The 20,705-nt window shown below is 37.1% G+C and overlaps 1 long non-coding RNA gene across 3 annotated transcripts; it reads right to left on the reverse strand.

The window, feature by feature from the left end:
* Positions 1–6,082: 6,082 nt before the first annotated feature.
* On the reverse strand, positions 6,083–14,247 carry LOC108234524. Of its 3 annotated transcripts, XR_003038976.2 has the most exons (6): positions 14,167–14,247; positions 10,689–10,751; positions 9,754–10,072; positions 8,570–8,778; positions 8,082–8,335; positions 6,083–7,300 (listed from the first exon to the last, which is right to left on the reverse strand). It is a non-coding gene; the product is annotated as an uncharacterized LOC108234524 (long non-coding RNA). The 3 variants fall into 3 exon arrangements; XR_001808528.3 differs by having other exon boundaries at positions 6,083–8,335; positions 9,826–10,072; XR_003038975.2 differs by having other exon boundaries at positions 6,083–8,335.
* Positions 14,248–20,705: the final 6,458 nt, after the last annotated feature.

Genomic DNA, 20,705 nt, shown 5'->3' on the forward strand with positions numbered 1-20,705 from the left:
TACCTCTTTCTAAACCAAATTGTCAACTCTCTGTTCACCATGATACTATGAAATTCAACAATAACAATAACTGATTGAAAAAAAACATGTTTTTGAAATTACGTATGATGGGGTTTTAGGAAAATATTCACTCTAAAAGCTGAACAAATGTCTTGTAGAGACATTAAAAAGTGTCTCCTGACTCAAAAGTAGAAGATAATGCATTCTGAAAGTGGCTAGAATTAATATGTCAGGGTTTTAACTGAGCTGCAGGGTTGTCCTTGTGACTCAGTATAATTTTGCATGACCAGGTTTGAAAAAAAACAACAGTTGTGTTAATGTTCAAAGAAGCCTGGGCAGGATCTTTCACCTCCTAAATCTTTCTTCCTCTGTCTCTCTGTCGCCATCTAATGGCAGGAGTGTGTGTCAACTCTGAGCTTTGAAGCCCAGCTGAGAAAAAGTGTGCACCAACACATCCTCCCTCTCTCAGGTAATTATGTCTTTTATCTAGGAGACACATACAGCTACTTTAACATTGGATATCCAGCCGTCCTAATGGCCCATTATTCAAATAACTGGGGGAAACACTGTGGGGTTGGTGACCCCCTCCGTGCCGCAGGGCCCTCCATCCAGGCACACCTGCTGAGACAAGGTAACGTTTATCACTGACACCTTCGCAGGACAGAAACAAAATGGCAGGCGGGGTCAGCGGTAAGGAGCACAACGGGCCGTCATATTGCAAACATATCCATTTGGTACAGCTCTACTCTTGTGGTTGCCAGGCTACTGCCTAATATATGGTGACTGAGTGTGCGTCAGGAAAACAGAAGTAAGATGTTGACTTTGGGATAAGTACCTCTTCAAATTAAACAGCACCATCACATTGCATTCAAAATAACATTTCCAAAGGTCATCTTTAAATGGCCCCCATTTGGCAAAAAAAAATCCCTGTGTTCTTCAACTCACTAAATCATCAAATTTGCATAGCAGCTACGTTAGTTAGTGGCATTTAATTATTTATGTTTTAATTACACACAATGAAGGGGATAATATCACTGTACGGTAGTTTTGCGGTGTGTCTGTGTGTGTGTGTCCATCATTCGAGCACTCGGATGTCTCCTTATTAAAGTACACAAAAGATAATTATGCCTGGCTCTGACTAAACATCGTCACGGTGCTGCGTGAGAGAATCACCGCTGAATTGGACACAGGAGTGGGTTACATCTCTTCCGATTCATGTTTTGGTCACACACATTTAGAAAGGAAGGCGAAGGTATGTCAGCTCTTTCCAGCTCTTCTTTAAGGTCAAAGGTCAAAAAAATTGTTTTGATCATACTGAAGTCTGCACGAGCCAAACTTGTCACTTGTAGCCAGCTCAGATAGATAGATAGATAGATAGATAGATAGATAGATAGATAGATAGATAGATAGATAGATAGATAGATAGATAGATAGATAGATAGATAGATAGATAGATAGATAGATAGATAGATAGATAGATAGATAGATAGATAGATAGATAGATAGATAGATAGATGCATTGTTATGCAGACATAGATGATTCTGAATCTGTTCATAAATGTCAAAAACTGATTATTGTTTAATGTTAATAATGTCCTGCAGAAAGTAGAACTATAAAGTGAGGAAGTTCAGTGCCCAGATTGTTTACGGCACAACAGAGATGCAACGTAAAAGTGGCAACTTCTGCATTGAAAAGTATTGTTTGAAAATACTTCTGTAACGTTAAGAGAAAAAAATCACATTCACAAGAGCCCCTCTTTGTGAAAGTTGTGTTCAGGTTTTGCACAACACCCTTTGTTGCTGCCACTGCTAAAGGTAGTCTCTGGTCTCTAAGTGTTGGAAACTAGTTGGGATTCAAAGAAAGTCTCCAGAATGTGTAGAAACATTGTATATGTGGCCAGAGATGGGCAACAAAATAATGTGCATGGCTTAGAATACAGTAGTCCAAATTGGACAGAAGAACAGATTGTTAGATAGATTTTTAATAACTGGCTGCAAAAACACAGTCACACAGCTCGTTGGTCACTTGATCACACTCAGAATTCTGTGAGACTGCAACAAAAAATTCCCCTGTGTTCTCACAAATTTGAGTTGCCAACTATTCTCCAACAGCCCAGGGAGGTACTGCTTTATGTCTCATCCTTTAGAACCATGATAAAACATGATAATCCTATGTCAAAGATACTAACACAGCCATGCGCACATTCTACAAGACCAAAAACAAAAGAATGGAGACACTGAATGAAGCAAGCAAATAGCTCTAACATGTGATGCACGGACATCCATTGCTACAGAAAGTTATGTCACTTTACTCAGAATTTTAACTACTTTTTGTTAATTTAGTTGCTATTGTTGGAATGAAAACTGTTTTATACTGTAGTGTAGAGCAAACGATCTTATTCTTTTATGTTCAGAACCTTCCTGGAAGTGGAATTATGGATGCATCAAGATAGATCCATAATTGTTTTATATTCCCATCACAGCCCTCTGAAGTTTAATCACATCATGAAGTGCCTAAGGATTTCCTCCCCTAAAGATAGATTAACAAATAAATAGGTAGGTCGGTTAATTTTGCCAAAAAATAAAGCTGTGGTTAAATTTGCATGACTTGTTCCCACCAGCTCTCCCACAGAACACCCATCACCTGGAAAGGTCTTGCTGAATAGAGCTGCTGATGTCATTGGAGAGGAGGTATTGATTGACCGAGGGGCAGCAAAGGCCAATGCAATTAGGAGACAAGAAAACATACAGCCTTAAAGACTGTGTAAATAAAGAGACCCTGCAGCATTGCCAGACAAAGGCCAGTCCAGGGCCCATTCACAAGCACCTTGTTCTCTCGTTGGTCTAAGGTCTTCTCCAAGGACTGAGGCTCTAGGTGGGAGGCCTGGGCGGAGGTGGCATAGATGGGAAAGACAGTGTGTGGGTGTCCAGAGGCGTAAGAACAGAGGGTGTTGCTAGGCTGGCTCTGAGAGGTCGAGAAGAGCTTAGCTCTTCCTCTGTCCGGAACTGTCAGGTGATCACGGTTGATCTGCATCTGAAGGACAGGGCTGTTGAGAGGAGAAATCGGTTTTATAGACCTCTGGCTAGTTTGCTTTACTGTCCTTTTAACACACTTCTTTCCACATTTTTAGCTGTGCTGGTGTATAATTCTACACTGAATTAAATGATCAAAACAGGAAACTTATGACTTCGTTTACACTAAATGTGCATTCATGTTTATAAAAATCTTACATCGCAAACATGAAATTTTCTAAAAAAAACTGTGCACAGTTTATAGTAGTAACAAACATTTTTAAAGTAAAACAAACAAGTCTAAAAAGTACAAATTAGTGAACATTGCCAAAATTATAGTATTCCTAAATGTGTCCACAAACATGTGGTGTGCAGTTTAAACTCAAAATTGGGTGCACAAATTTATTCAGATTTATGCTAAAACATAAACATGCGTGTGTCAAGCTCTAAAGAATCCTATGGCACGAGCTGACTGCTGAGACTCTGTTAGGCACAGTGGTAAATTAAATTGTGTGCTAACAGCAGAATCCTGACAATAATATGCCAAAAAGCCAAAAATTTGTTTTCACAAGCATTCTCATCTTAGGTTAGCTTGCAATGCTAACACTTAAAGGCAGTAAAACAGACTCAGTCAGAAAAGTCACTAGTTTTAAAGACGTTTAGACATAAATTCAAGTATTCAACTAAACAAATTTAAGCTTGAACTCATGGTGATGTCTGTGTAAATGCAGTTTTAACAAAAAAAGATACATTTCCCACTGCTGAAAATTTAGGAAGAAGTGATTTTTTAAGTGTTTAATAGTATAAGTATAAGTGTTTTTGAGTGTAAGACTCATAAGTATTTACTGTGTGGAGAATCCAGCAATTAGTAGTCAAGGAAAGACACCAAGACAAACCATCATGGAGTCCAACATTGCTAGCTTCATTTGTAGGGCTTTTGCCATGGCCTATTAGCAGTAAAAATAATTTGATTTGATGATCACACAAGGTTAGATTAACAAAGTGGTCCTAAAATGTACATGAAGACAGATTTACGTCAGTGTCAAAAAACAGTTACACCAGACTGCTCAGTCCAACTGTGACTCTGGGTTAACGCTTCCTCTGACAATAATCAAGCTGCAGGGTCATATACTTTAGTGTGGTTTTTCTCATCATCTTCATCCTCTTCTGAAGCTAGGTTCAGGAGCAGTCTGCTTTAAACATCCTCAAGACATCAGTGAACATAATAACTCCTTGGACAATTTTCACTGTTTCTTGGATCTGGTTGATCAAGTGAAAGCAGATGTGCCTCAGTATTTGTCAATGTGTCTTGACAAATTTGTTGTCCAGAGGAAAAGCCTTGGACAGATGAATGCTGTGACCTTTGCTCCTGTTTTACATACAAACATATCACTTTTTAGATCTCCAGAATAAAGAAAGTCACAGTTTTCTGTCCAGTAAAATATGAATTCTTTAAATTCTGAGGATGTATGACATTTGCAGAGCAAATCCAGCAAACCTAATGACTTGAACCCTGGTTTAAATGGTTGCAATACAAATCAAAACAACAGTTGAACCCTTTTCTGATAAAAAGGTGGTGATATCAGAAAAAAAACCATCTTAATATATACACAGAATGGGCGATCTCGCATCTTGTGAGTTCAATGTCTCTGAGTGAAAAGACCATAGAAATATTACATATTCTGTGTTCCACGACCTGTGCAGAAACCAAAGTCCTTGACCGCGATTTTAAAAAGGTTCAACACTTGAACATGGATTTTTTCCACAACATTCAGCATCCTGAATGCATGCTATTCCCTGTCTTTAAATGATAGGAACTGTGTTTAATATGGGATTTTATTGCAGCACTTCAAGGATGTGTCAACACTGATGAATGCATATGGGATTGCAAGCATTTTCACTTACAGACTCATTAAAAAAAAAAAAAAACATTGCTGCTGCAGGTATTTTAGCTCAGGTGTAGCTGTCAGGGCTATGTATTGTAGTTTGAACAGTCTGGCCCAAACCGCAACAGCAGCATGAATGATCTCTCCTTAGAGAACAAGCGGGTAATATATGCTCAGGAAGAAATCTTATGCATCATGTTACTCACACACACTGGAACGCGCCAAGCCTGCAGTGATGGAGAGAGAAAGTGAGGAGTTGAAAGGTTCAATCTAAGGAGATGGGCTGCGATTAGATTAGGGTGGCTGCGTCATGGGGGTAATAATCTGAGACATCTTTCTACAATAAATATATTTTTAATTTGTGCTCTTTTATTAACCAGCAAAATCACTTCAAAATGAATAGCACATTATTAAGTCTTCTAGTGGCTCTTACTGGTCTTTATCATGAGTTTGTATCGCAGAGCAATTCATCTCCAGCCATTCTTCACTCTAAATATGTTTTATATGAGCCTTCATTTATCACGGCCTGTCAGCTCTTAACTGTATCATTATTCAGTCTAGAGTTATAAATTGGAATCATTAAACGGTTTTTCATATAATCTGATGCAATAACTGCTCCCCCTTTATTGGCTTGTGAAAAGAAAATAGTAAATACAATTGTCTGTCAAGATCTTTGGAGATAGCCGTCTCTCCCTGGTTGAAATGAAATTAGGCCAGCCGAGAAGACAGGATCAATGTCAGCAGATTTGTTCGACTTTCATCGTGGAGGGGACGGGCGGTGAGCAGATGAAGGATGGAGAGAAAAGGAAGCTGACACCACCGAACCCAATGAGGAATGTGGGCTATTGCTGTCAATGTTTTTTTCATACAGTGTCACATCAATCAGAGGTGCCTTTGAACCTCCAGTTCTGCAGCTCTGCAAGGACATTTGTAATGGAGCTATTTCTGAATGTGTGGTCTCCACATCGTTTGTCTGAGATGTTTTCATGAGAGCAGATGTAGTGATTAACAGCGACAATGTGGGGTCAAATGTTTCATCTTTTTTATCATATTCTAATCAGAAGAGGACCTTGGCAGCTTGAACTTCCTCTCTGACGACCACATGTCCAATTAAAAACAAGTAGCCCAAATTCAGCTCAGTCTAAAAGGGCTGCAAATGAATTGTGCCACAAAAACATTAAGAACAGAGTTCAGTTTGCATCACGATGGCAGAGGCTGATTTAATAAATTAAACATGCATAAAAGTCAGCAAAACAAAAAGTAGGAAATTTGACAAAAATTTAAAGAATGGAAGTGGTTGGTATTAAATACACAAACAATTATAGGTCTTAACAGATAGAAACAATTTCTGCTGCATTTTATCATCCCATAAAGAGATACTAATAAAGTTCATCCTGGAAAACAAAGCTGTGTAAAGACTGCCACCTGCTGGCAAAAACAGGCTAAGCACTAATCTTTATGTGACTTTTATATTTAAAAGGCATTCTTACACATTTGTATTAGCACCCATATTTAACTGCATCAGGGTATTTTTTATTTGTTAAATATGTGAATGTTTCAGAAAATGTTTTAATTACAGAAATAAATCAGACAGAAATTAAATCAAGAGTTTGTAATAAAGGAGGTTTTGGTTTTGAAAGTGCATCTCCTCATCTGTGAGTCTGTGCTGCCATCTCCTGGATGAATATGTGAACTGACAGAATGTGGGATGACACCAACTTTAAGGTTTAATTTGTGGTTTAGTGATGTTATAACTGGTGTAGTTTTATTACAAAAACCTGCTGATCTGAGAGACGATTTCACAGTTTGGATTCAAACACAAATGGCTCATTTTGTCTTTAAGCTCAAAGCAGTAACTCCCACTTTAAGCCAGATGGTGGTGTGTTTTCACCAGACAGCACAGACATCAGAGCATAAAGCAAAGGTTTGTATCAAACCAGCTCACCTGAGAGTTACTGGTTTGCTTCACAGATGCAGAACAAATTTAAATACATTTTAGGAAATAAATAAATAAATAAATCATTGTAATGTATATGCAGTAAGAGATGGAGTTACTTGAACAGATCATTTAAAGATTTGTTTCTTAATAAATATTTTAAATATGAAAATTAAAATCTAGTCATTCCTTTTCCAAGTCCAAGTTTACATTAAAAGTTCCATTGTTTGCAAAATGTTCAGCGATTCAGACTGGTGCCATTTATTTACCCCTCCAGGCCCATATTACCACCTGCATGTTGAATGTGTTTATATGTAAACTCGACTGAAAAAGAGACGGTTCACTCTCAGGTCCCTGTTCTCAGTCTGGCACCGAAGCTCAGTCACGCTCCCGAATCTCACACGCTGAAACTTACTCAGTATTTTCTCATTTGTGTGTGAGTCGTTCTGAGATGCACAGGAATGTTCTGGAAACAAAGAAAACTCTTTTCAGGTTGTGACTTTTATACAGCTGAGCTAATAGCCATTAGAGCATACTGAATGTTAAAATAACCCATTAAAAAACTAATTAAACACAATTGTTGAAGAAATGGATATTGCCCGCTGCCTTTCAAGTCAGAGTTTTAAACAAAGATCAACAAAGATCAGAAAGTGTGTTTTGAATGACTCCCAGTTACAAATTAAATTTTAGGTTTACATCTGTAAAGTTGATGACATTGTAGCTGTTTTGTGTTTTCTAAGGGCAACTAGCTGTGGGGGCCATTAGAATTGATTTATCTCCAAATGTTAATCAGTTGTTGATGCACATCCAGTGAATATTTTACTTAAAGCTTCATTAAAATCAATCAAGTGGTACTTGAGATATTTTGCTAACAGACATATGATATTGACTCCAAATAGTTAATGGCAAAACTTTAAACAAAGATCTTGCACAATCCTTACTATCTGTCATAATGAGTAAGTTATAGCTATTTCTGTCTTTTATGGTCAGTTGACTGCTATTTTTAGCTTTTAGCTAATGATTTGCTCATTTTAGCTCCTGTTCTGCTTGTTTTTCGCTCCTGTTCTGCTTGCAATTCAGTGCAGCATCATCAACAATTGCAGAAAATGCTCATTTCTGTAGTTGCATTTGAAGCAAATAAAATGTGAAAAAAATGGGCTTTTAATCATCTCCCAACCAAAAAAAAAAAGTAATTTCCACACAGATTTTGTCTCTAATTTTCTTAAAAAGAGCCATTCTTAACTTACATCTATAGCTATTTACTGGAACATTGGGCACATCCGTGTGCCTTTCATACTTTTCTTGGAAGAAAAACATTGTAACTGAGCCTACAGTTTCGTCAGTGCTTAAAGATGATGAGATGAACGACCAACTGCGTGTCGTCAGTCACCCGTGACCCACGTCTTGTTAGACAGGCTGCTTCTGCAAATATGTCATCACTTTGCACCGTCTTGTCGATACGATCGCAGCTATTTGCTCCTCCCTGAGAACTTGATATGACCTAGTGCAGTGAAGAAAAAAGAAGTGTTTGGAATGCTTTTTTGCAAATGAGAATTAAGAGCAGTTTAAATATATTTACATTTCTCAGCTGGCTTTTCTGTCAGCTTGTGAAGCCACATAACATGCTAATGACTGTGTAAAGTATTCTATTATGTGCATCATTTTTGCCAGTAATTTTTATGTATTTAAATTTTAATCAACAAAATTGACAGAGTAGTTTAAAGGAAAAACTTACATGTGTTTGATTTGAAAAACATCTTCACCTTTATCCCACATTCAGCTGGAAAAACTGAAGAGTTCTTTCCCTCGACGTGTGTGCAGAGGAAAGAAAACTATTAAAAGTAGCCCATCAAACCTGTCCTCCTGGGCCTGCTTTCACTTGTCTTGGTTCCATTTAAAAAAAAGAAGAAGAAGGAAGGTGGAGAATGGCTCTGGATGAATCATCTGAAGACAAGGAGACAGAGACAAATCAGCTTAAACTCAAACATTTTAGCTGTAGAATGCTTATAACGTCTCGCTTGGTTTGGTCAAGCAGTCTCAGAGGAGTGGGTATCAGTTTCAAAAAGTTCTTGGCTGATGGGTCGTACCACTGACATTATCTCTCCCTGCATTAACACTTGATACAGCAAGGTAAAATTATGACAGAGAAGCTGAAGGGGATTTCTATGTTTCCCAAAGTAAAGGTCAGGTGGTTCAAACAGGAACTTGGAGTAATAATCAGATTTTTGGTCATGATAAGCAGTGGGTTCTTTTAGTGTAAAAATGTTGTGATAATATACAGATTTTATATGTAATGTGACAGACAAATCTTTCATTTTTTATGCCAGAGATTTAGATGAAGAAATTCTGGTGTTGAGAATTGACAGAATTGTGGTTGTTTTCCTCAAACCTTCTAAATGAAAGGTTTTGCACAATCTCATGCATTAATGCACTGTCTCACTCAGAGTATGTGTTGTGAATGACTCTCAGTTCCTGTGGTTGCTTAGCTGTGACGGCCATCTTGAAAGGAATTGACTCGGTTGCACATCTACACCTAATGATTACATTCTGAGTTTCATTAAAATCTGTTAAGTTGTTCATGAGATACTTTGCAAACAGACAAATAAGGTTGACACCACTGTTTAACACCAAAGTATGAAAACAAACTTTATGTGATTAGTTAGCACTTAAAGTACAGTTGACTCTTAGCTGGGATCAAACCAAATTTTAGCTTAATATCTGTGAAACTGACTGAATTAGACATTTTTGTGTTCAGTACAGTGGCTTAACTGTGGCAGCCATCTTGAATGTAGTTGATTCCAAAATAATCAGCACACACTACTGGAATGATTTAAAAAATACATATTTTGGTCAAAAGGAAAAAAAAAGACATCTGGGTTATGATGTTAGGAATCCACACACCCTGGTCCCCACCCTCACCTGTCACATGGTTCACTCTACACCCGACCTCAGCTTCTCTCCCTGCAGGTGAACCCACGGTAAGGTGAATACCTGTAGCATTTTCAGGCTGAGCCCAGTTGATCCCCAGAAACCAAAGCTCGACTACCAGGGCCATCAAAGAAAGCCAGCTGAGGCAGATTCAAACTTCTGATTAGGATGGGCTGACCCAGATCCTTCTGGAGGGGCTGTATATCCTCTCTGGCCTGGGAACACCTTTGGATCCCTCGGGTGAAGCAGGAGAGTGTCTCTGGAAGAACAGATGTCTGGGTTTCCCTCCCGGACCTGTTACCTCTGCAACCTGATTTCAAATAAGAAAGAAATAAAATAAAATCAAGCAAGCATTTAAGCCAGATCTTATACTTTAAAGTACACAATATTTACTCAATATTTCTTTATGAGTTGTCAAGAAGAAAGTATCAAATAAAAGACTTATTACATCTTAACTTTTCTGTATTGTCCTCTATTCCCCTTAAAAGCAAAAATTGGAGCAACATAAGTAAGTTTGCTTCCAGTTGGAAGCGATAACTCTTCTCTCTGACTTGGCGAGACAATGCTACCAATTTAACATGATCACAAGTCATTATGTTGTAATTTCTGCAAACCTATCATCATAGCAGCAGGTTTCCTCACAGCTGGACACAGCTGTCCTTGTGACTGAGCCAGTTAGACACAAAAGGGAAATTCATTTAAAAGCCAAAAATTATCGCACCTATCATAATTTTTATTGAACGAGTAGATTTTGAGGTCAGGGTTGGAGGGCTTCTGTCAAATTTTCAAAACAGAAAGCCAACTTCAAGTTATTTTGAAACTTGAAAGTCAAAATACAATACTACAGGATAAACTTCATGAGAATTTGGTTCAAATTAAATAAGCATCTTGGTACAATAAAAAAAACATTTTACTACAGAAACTACCTGTTTTCTTTGTTGCCACACAAACTTCCACCACCGTTCCACTTCAGCAGCCTGGGGAAAGCTCTGTGCATGTTGTGGTATTTTCATCAGGAACCAGTATCAGAAAAAAAAGAAAAGAAATAATTACTTGGAATTTGTTTAGAATACAAAAGATTCATTTGAGCTATAAGCCAATTTTATTTTTATTGTCAAAATGGATATAATTTTTCTTTTAATTGTTTGATTTTCTTTTTATATTTAAAAATAAAACATTGAAATTAGTGGCAAACAAAGACAAATTAATGACTCATTTTGTTTATCTTTTGACACCTGAAGTCATCAGCAAGGCAAGAATGCAACAAAGACCCATTACCAAATGATGGTTCCTCATTGTGCAGCATCTTCCCTTTCTGTTAGCAAAATATTTCATGAACCATTGGATGGATTTTAATGAAGCGTTCAGAAAGTTATCATTGGATGTACATCTACAACTGATTGACCTTTTGTAGTCAATCTAATTCAAGATGCCCACCATAGCTAAGTGATCTTAGCCAACATAAAAACTGTTAAAACCCAGCTAATTCTGCAGATATTGAGCTAAACTTTGCTGTGGTAGTAGCTGAGAGTTTTTCCCAACACATACTTTGAATGTGAGATCTTGCAATAATTATGTGATATTGCACATAAAGTTATTTTCGAGGTTTGACCAAAGCGGTTATAACTTAATTCAACTATCATTTCTCAACATGTATGATTTTAGTTCAAAACTCTTAGCATGACAGGAGGTGGGAAGGGTGTATTTCTTTCAAGAAATGCTAGGCCTTTAACTATAGATGTCATTATTAGATGATCATTATAGAAAATGCATCTTATCTTTTTTTATTTTTTTGATGCTGTAACAATATCTTTGTTTAATACTGGAGACATGTTTTTTTTTCTGTAGGATGAAACACTTCAGTGCAGACTTCCATCTCTGTAAATGTTTTGGAGATGCGGCAGCAGGTTGTGGTCTGCAGCATATGGGCCCACTTCAAAAGCTTCTCCTTCGAGATAATTGTACCATGAATTAGACCAGGGAGATTTGGATTTATCAACACGGTTGTTGACAACAAGTTTCCCTCCTCTTCAGACTTTCCATTGACCAAACTACTGCGATAACACCAACGTCGTGATAACACTGAACAGCACAAAAGATAACACTAAACACCATGAAATTCATCGTCTTGAACAAACTCTCTGAAGTGTAATAAGTTAATGAATTGATGGTGTTTGCAAGATGGTGACAGATGCTGCAAATTTCAACATGACTGAATGTCTTCTAATTAGCATGGATGAAGTGCAGTTCTCCTTGACGTTTCATAACACGGTGAGTTGCCTAGGAGACGCACTGAGACCTCTGGCCAAACCCCATAATTAGCTGTAATATGGGTGCGCACAACTCAAATATGGTTACATCAACACTGACATTGAGCAACTTGGTTTTTTATTTTACATTTTCCAAAGCTGTTCCAAAGAATAACAGCATCACATGTGGGCTCCACCACACACACCATCATCATTACGGCGCCTGTCAACACTGTTGACATGACTCATAATCTTACTTGTAACTGCTACCACAAAACCTTTAGTTGTGCAACCACAGACTGTTTATGATTGCTATTGGCCTTGCGGGCCACAGCAGAGGGAGTTCTTCAGCAACATATCACGTTGAGTTATAATTTGATGTCTGATAAAGGAATTATAAAATACAGTATGGATACCTGTCTGTGGAATATTTGAAACATTTTGTCCAAACAACAAAGTGTTTGTCTGAGCACTCTCTCTATATAAAGGCCCTAGTAATTAATACAGCATTTAGCATGAATTGAGTTATATTTAATTTGACTGATATTAAACTTGTTTGTATTCTCAGTGTAGAGTATTAGGATGAAATTTGTTTTAATTTTGCACTACAGTCATATAATAAATTAAACAAAAATTTTAAAAAATGAATGAAAACTGATCCCAAAGTTTCAAGAATTAATAATTTAAAACCGGTACACTTGCTGTATCAAAATTCAACATGTATCTTCCAATTTTGACAATGAACAAAGGTTAATGATTATTGGTTGTTTTTTGTTTGATTTATATTTGTGTACCAAACAGTTTTTTACCTGATACCTACTGAGACATACAGTAGGTATCAGTTGCAACAAAATATAAACACTCAGTTAAAAATTATCTAAACCATGCTAAAACTGTGCCATGCTAATACTTTACACATACAGTAAATATCTCACACAAACCATAGCCACTAATACGGTCACAGACACTGGCTTTTATAGCTTTTTGCTGACAAAATTCATCAAGTTCTTTCGTCATGTTTGGCACATGCTCCTCTTTTTACTGTTTTTAAAACATGAAACTCGTCTGACCACTGAAAACTGGCTTCTATGGCTTTCTCCTGGCTCCCCGAAAGCTTTTACAACAACAAAAGAAATATAATATTCTATGCAGTTTTGCACAGAACATTTTTACACTGATTGATTGTCCATTGACAGAGTTTGACACAAAGTGGTGAGTCAGGATTAGCAAAGTTGTTTAAAAAAAAAGTTTCAGTGAATGTTTTTTTTTTATGCTCAGTTCTGTCACTCTCATCTGTCGTCATTTGTGTTATTTGTTTAATCTGTGGTTATTTTCTCTTTCATTGCTTCTTTCCCAACTATTACTGTGCATGTTGCATTAAATGTTGGATGTGTTTATATATTTTGAATAAATGAAATCAGTCAGTAATCACATGTTATTTTTTGTACTTTGATACAAATTACAGATTTGAGTTATTGTCTAAAAAAACTTTTGTATATAATTAAGTGGGATGTAGGATCTGTACATTTATTGATTTCTTTAGATTATTTTTACAAACATTTTACTTGGAGTAATACAAAATAAAAGCAAATGCAGTGTATAGTTTTGACTTCTTGTTGCATTCCAGATGTGAATCAGTTGTTAGCAGAGCCAATGGCTAACAATTTTATCATTTCTGTAGTTATTTTACTTCTCATTTTGGATTATTTAAAAGCAAAATTGTCAAATTTCTTAATATTTTACCCAAAATATTTAAAGCCCTACAAATAAATACAAATATGAAGTCAGTGCTATAACTGTTCTTCAGTCCTTTTGAAGAATCATCTTAGCACCCATGAGATTTATCTCCTGGTTGTCTTCATGGTTGTAGATGGACGTGATCCACCATCTCACCAAGCTACAACAAATATTTACTGATCAAACAATGATGCTTCACTTTTAACTACCTGAAAATGCTTTGTATGACAAAGACAACAAAACATCCTCTTTGTCATGATCGGGGTGGAAGGAGGCGAACCCTGAGTGCAGACTCATGTTGGAGTTATAAACTAATTTATTGGAAATAAAAGGCAAAATCCAAAAAAAAGGCTTAAGTGGCAGCAAAACCCAAACTAAATACAAAAACACCAACTAACTAAACAAAACCTGAACAGACCTGAGACCAAAAACGAACCACTGGTAGACGAGAAGGCACGAGCAAACAGAAGGACAACACATCAGGGAGGCAACGTTTGACAATGAACCAGCAGAGAGGTAGAGAATGTGACCGGGTATTAAAGGCAGAGGGTGATTAGTGGAAGTGGGCACAGGTGAGATGATTAAGGAGCTAGAGGCAGGTGTAGATGGGTGAGAAAAGGGAAGAGAGAGAGAGTGACTGAGGAGAAGTGAATGGTGGCTGAGGCACAGGGAAGCGACAACTAAATAACACAAACAATAAATTCGAACTGAAACATGAAGACAAAACATAATTCAAAAACCCAGATCCTGACATTCTTCTTCATTTGATTTTGCAGGTTAGCTCATCAACATTATTTTGGCTCGAAAAGGATCTCTACATACAAGCCTTCCAATTAATTTGATTCCAATTTCTACACTGATTATTTTACTTTAATATCTTTATCATTTTAAACATTGCTTCCACCATTTCATGAGTAATATCTTTATAAGAAGCACTGAACCACGCGGTTCTCTCAATATTTCAGTTGTAAAAGGAAACTGAAAAGGAAAAGTTAGAATACAAGGTGAGCAATCTTAGACAGCTCATTCAGTCAGGAAGGGGCATGTTAAGGAAAATAGGGGAGCTGTGAGGGACTTTTTTTCTTGGCCAGCAAGTCCAGGCTTGGTTGCAGGCCTGTCTGTCCATACTCAGTGCAAACATGTCAGACTTTTCACCACCAGTATGATAGAGCGAAGCTCACCCATTCCTTTGCAGAAGCAATCTCTGTCTTGAGCTCCAAGACTAATTTGCATTCATGGTTAACTTGATGAGACTTTTTATTTCTCTGACAATGTTTGACTGAGCCCTGGTCACTTTTCTCTTTTACCCTCCCAAATCTGCTCTCAGAGATGTCCAGCCAGTTAATCTACAGGTGTCGGGAACAAACAAGTCTCCATTATATGAACGCTGGACTCTGTTTTTACAGCTTTCAACAGATCACCAGCGTTACAGTCAACCACAAGCAGGAATGCATGTGCATTTCAGGAAATCAGCACAGCTCTCTTATGAGAAACGTGAAAGCTCAGCTCTAGCTGGAATATACTGAGAACACCCAAAACAAACCCATTTCCTGACCCAACTGGCACCCACAGCAGGGTAGAAATAAGGGAATGTATTTATGAGCATCTGGCTGTGGTTCAGTGAGGTCAGTGCACTGATATAGTACAAGGAAACATCCCTGCACTTTTATATACCAAAGAAAAATAAAAATCGTTATGACTTTATCAGAGTTTGTCTCACTGGATGAACAACAAACCTAAATGTCTTGTCCTTTTTGTAAGAAAATAGTTTTCTGAAAATCTTTTGTCTTCATAATTTTTTTAAGGTTTTCTCAAATGCACATAAACCCAGATTTTGTTTCTTTTCTTACTTCGAGAGTATCCAATCCATCTTTGAGATTTCTTTGTCAGGAGAAGGCAATCATGCTGGTAACACTGACTGATATTGAGCTTGGCGTTTGAAAGAAGACACTTGGTTTTCATAAGCCCATTAATCTTAAAAGGAGTAGCTGTCAGAAAACATACAGTACCCCCATCCCTGACATAAAAAAGGCCTCTCCAAGGCCTTGATTTCTGGCTTGGCGGAAAACAATATCACACGGCTTCTGACAGAGGCCTTGAATGTCCTCTTACACAATTTTCCACAGCGGATCTGGCATTCTTAAGCTCAAGAAGGACATAATCATGCAGCAACTGTAATCTCAATAATTCATGACACACGAGCGGGTTTACTGCTCCAAACGGGTCAGCTGAGGAAAGACTGCAACAATATTGTTACAGGTGTCTGGTGTACAGTGTGATATTCCTTTACTGCAAAGTGAAGAAATGAACCCCTGAGAAACAACAAAAGGTCTTAAGTTAAGAGTTAATCACAAAGGCTGCAGCAGAACTGTGAACTGCAAATGCAAGGTTAATGTCAGATTCCACATGTGACCTGCTGTTTTTGACTTTCTGGGCTGATTTCCAAGTAGGGCAGCCGTGAATCAGCCATGAACGGAGTCTGAAGTGCTCCAAAAGCAATTAAGGTTCCTCCTCTTAATTGACAACAGATCCAGTGAAGCAAAGTCCAACTGCCAAAACAAAAGCCGTGCATGAGCGTATAAAAGCAGCATAACAAACTGAACAGTCTGTGTATGTTGTCTGACTTGAGAGTTAATGATGTAGTAAGAAAACAAATGAGCTCTTATGAAACTATGTAATAAAAAATAAAAAGATATATTTAGTTTTTATAAGAAGCATAACTAATGTTTGCAAAAAATGTTTTGAAAACCTTATCACCCAGCAAAAAACTAGTTTGCACCTTTTTCTGACTTGACTTAAAATTATAAAAAAAGGTTTTGTCAAAGGTTTTAACTCTTTACCATGCAGGTTTGTTCTGCTGATGGCCAAAGAGGGCGCTCTTCATCATGTTTTCACACACCCTGGTGTCCTGTGACATAAAACATTTCAGCTTTTAATGAGAAGTTTTACAAACAGATATAACTTGTAGCAAATGTTCACTTTTTATGTTGAAAGAAAAGTAAAAAACAAGACCCTAAAGAAGTTAGCAGAACTAAATCTATAATAAAGACATGAAAAAATCCAATTGTTCTGCACAGATTAGTACCATTACACATTGTTTTTGTACTGAAAAGAGGCAATTGTTTTAGCATGTATAGTTAATCATTTCATAATGTGTTTCTCCTCAGAGGGATGTGTATCATTTTTTTTAGGTGGGCTGTTGAATTAGACAGATCTGGGCACACCTTTAATCTTTATCATTACTATCATTACATTTGTCTGTAACTGAGTTGATGTTTACCACTTCTCTCTACAACTAATATGTACCATCTGAATTAAAAGTGCTGTGATAAAAAGCACCTGCTTCACATCATCTAGAGGAATTACTATTGTGCTTTGAAATTACAGTCTTTAAACAGGAAGCAACTGAGAGCCAAGGGAAATTTCATAAAGGGGGAAGTGAAGGGCTTACAGCTACACCTTTACCTAAATGTAGACGCGTCTAACTTGGCAACTATGGTGCGGTTAAAAAGAGAGGATGGGTGGGGTAATGTTTAGCACTACAGGGCAGCAGTCTGAAGCTTTTTGAGTCCTCTATCTGATTGTGTGAGTTCTCTTTAGTCATCCTGAATTGTCCAGAATTATCTTCCAGGAGGAATGTGGCAGGAAGACTAACAAGATTACGGAAAATATAGTGAACATATATTTAACCACATGTATCAAGCTCAATATTTCAATATTAGAAGCTTCCTTGTAAACAGGGCTTGAGGTCATAAGAGGTGTGACAATGATGCAGCACTAATCATGCACTTTGTACAACTCTACTGGACAATGAGTTCAGCTTTAGAAATGATCTCTCAGTGGCTATTAATCCTCCGTGTTTATGTCTTTACACTCATGACAAACAGAAATGCATTTTGTTGTTTTTAATATGATTAAATTTTAAAAGAAAACAAAGCTTTATGCAACATCACAATCAATTAATAATTTAGGTTTGTAAAGAGCATGCCTGTAATTTTAGTCTACTTTTCAGCAGTACATTATTGTGTTAGAATTACATGTTGGTACAGTAGCTGTAGAGTCCACATAATTTTACTGTATCTATTTGCATTTTACTATTTTATTACAATGGATAAATGTATTTTCATGTTTTACTTACATTTTGCTGGATATGACAAAATTTACTTATAATATCAGTGTTTCTTTTTGCTGCTTTAAAGCTAAGTTTGCAAGCAAAGAATTCAAATTTACCATGAAATTATCGTGAAATAAAGTATGAAAATTTGGTGAATCCAACATATTAATATGCCAAAAAGTTGCAGTGATAAATTTCATCAGATTTTAATAAATTAAAGCTGATTTTTTAATTAAAACACCTCTTTATTACATAAAAAAATAAAAATATTGTCTCCGCTTCCATCCAAACAGCATAACCCTCAGACAACACACCTTTTGGAATGATTAGACATGTGTGCAGAGCACAAAGAAACACGAGACATGTTTAGTGAAGATCACGAGCGATTGTGGGGCCTGGTAAAAGCTGGCATGTCTCACGTGGCACCGCTGCGCGCCCTCATTAGGCGCGTTCTGCAGCTCAGAGTGGGTCTCGTGGCCATAAAATAAGTGAGCTAGCTCGCTGCTCGAGCAGAGTCTCACCAGCAGGAGCACAAAGAAACTCCACATCACCGCCTCTGCAGCAGATAGGAACGGACAAACCTTCTTTTTATTGGGGAGGGGAGAATCCGTGCGGTTCTTTACGGGTCGGGATTGGTTGACTTTTAACAAGATAAACATTGATTTTTCTGTCCTTCCAAATAATGAGCAATAAGGGCTTTAAAGAAGCACTATAAAACTTGTAGATTTATTATAAGAATTATGTGTTTAGCATCATAAAAACCTGATATCTCCAAAAAATGGGGGAAAACGCATGATTATTATAGCTACTTTCCATCATAACAAAATAAACATCGGACAAATAAAATAAATTATATCCTCACTGTGCATTTAGGAGCTTAGGGAAACATGCAGGAGATAAAACATTATCCCCTTTGCTTTAAAATGACTGTCTGCAGACAAGTTGGATCCTGCGTAATTATCTCTAAACTCATGAACACAAAATTATCTCACTTTCTATATCAATAAATAAATATGGTGGTTCCATGCAGGCCCATAAGGGAAAAATATCTATGCACTCTGTTTTCCAACAGATTTCAGCTTTCCTAACACCGATCCGACGCGTCATAAATAATCGCAGAAAGCTCGCTGGAATAATCCAATTCAAACAAAGCCTCACTCTCACATTTAGGAAAAAGGAAATATGGACGTTTGTATTCGTCTTAAAAAACGTTTAAAGGCAAAGCACACTTGAGGAAGTTTATCCTTTGATGACACTTAAAACCAAGATCAATATTTACCGTCTGGGGTCGTCTCACCTTGCGGGTGTCAGGTGTGGATCGGATGAGCTGCCTCGGCTCTGATCTGAGGGCGATTTGGGAGGGAAATTTAATCTACTATCTGTAGACTCTTTATTTTTAACCTTTTGGTAAATTAAATAAAACTACATTAAGTCCAAATGATGAAAGATCTATGAGAGACCTTTATTTCAGCACCTAACATGATACATATTCAGAGCACCTCATTTATTTAACATTATTTATTATTTATCTTTGTTTTGTTTTCTGATCGTCTTAAAAGCCATTGGAAAGCAGTAAAAAAAATTATATATTTTAAGTTATATGTAAAGGAATTCCCCGTTTGGAGCAGAACTTGTTACAAGTGTTGTGAAAAAAATAGAAATATTTTTTATTAGAGGATAAAAAATATGTTTGTCAACAAGAAAACACGAACTCTAACTTTCCTTTGGTAATCAGTTTCACTCAAAATAGATTAATTTCTGTAAAATTAACGAGCCAAGTTCGTTTCTATCTTTTCATCTCGCTGTTGGTCGTTTAAAAACCAAAGAGATGCACCTGGACAATATACTACACCTGTCTTATAGCGCCGAGCGAGAAGACTAATGATGAACTTGGAAACTGAAAATGAGGAGCGTACATTCGCTGTTTGTGTTTAGGCTGTTGGGTGATGTGGGCTCTTATTGTGGGGAGTATAAACTGTAAATCCTGGAAAAGGTGCAGAAGCCGTTCAGGACAGCTTTTGTTTTGTCCCACGTGAATAGAAACGTTGGACAAAAGGCGCAAAACAAGGAGCAGCACCAGCAGAACATGACGCACAGCTTGGCCTTCAGGATTCTTTACAGAATCGAAAGTTCTCAGACATTTCTTATAGTTTTTCAAAAGCCATAAACCTAAAACAAATTTAACTTTATGAATGTTTCTAGGAATTTGTAAATTAATCAATATAAAACAAAAATACAAATAAGTATAAAGATAGTATTTGCTCTAAGCAACATGATCTGCGCGCAAACTTGCGAAAATGTCTCTATTTTCTAAAGTTTGTTTCTATGGCAGGTGCTAAAGCAGAATTAGCATTTGTTTATGTCACGAAACATTTTTTATTACTTTTTTCAAAAGAATGATTCAAAACAAAATAAAGCTCGGAAACGAAAACATGACAAAATAAAACGCAAAAAGTTAGAAAGTGTTGCGTCTTTTGATTTAAATTCAAAACAAATGAATTATTGTATGGGAATATAAATATGGTGTTAGTCAACACACCTAATTTATATATCCAAGGATTTCTGCGCGCAAAGCATTTTTTTTAAAAAATGCACAAAATCCAAAAATTCACAGAAGTGTGCTGAGAAAATCATGCAGTCCCTCAGTTGTCCAGATGAGGGGAGTCCTGCAAGTCAAGCAAATCAGAAAAAAACTGAGACAGATGAGAAAGTGAAGGAGAGACGGTGACAAAGATTGGAAGAAACAGAAAGATCGTCTGCTATCATCATCAAAATACAGTCTACTCAGCAAGCAGGTGTTTCCTCCGGTGTGTCCCGCACAGGTCACCGTCCTGCTTCATGCA

This window comes from Kryptolebias marmoratus, linkage group LG10 (assembly GCF_001649575.2).
Source record: "Kryptolebias marmoratus isolate JLee-2015 linkage group LG10, ASM164957v2, whole genome shotgun sequence".
In the NCBI taxonomy this organism is placed as follows: Eukaryota; Metazoa; Chordata; class Actinopteri; order Cyprinodontiformes; family Rivulidae; genus Kryptolebias; species Kryptolebias marmoratus.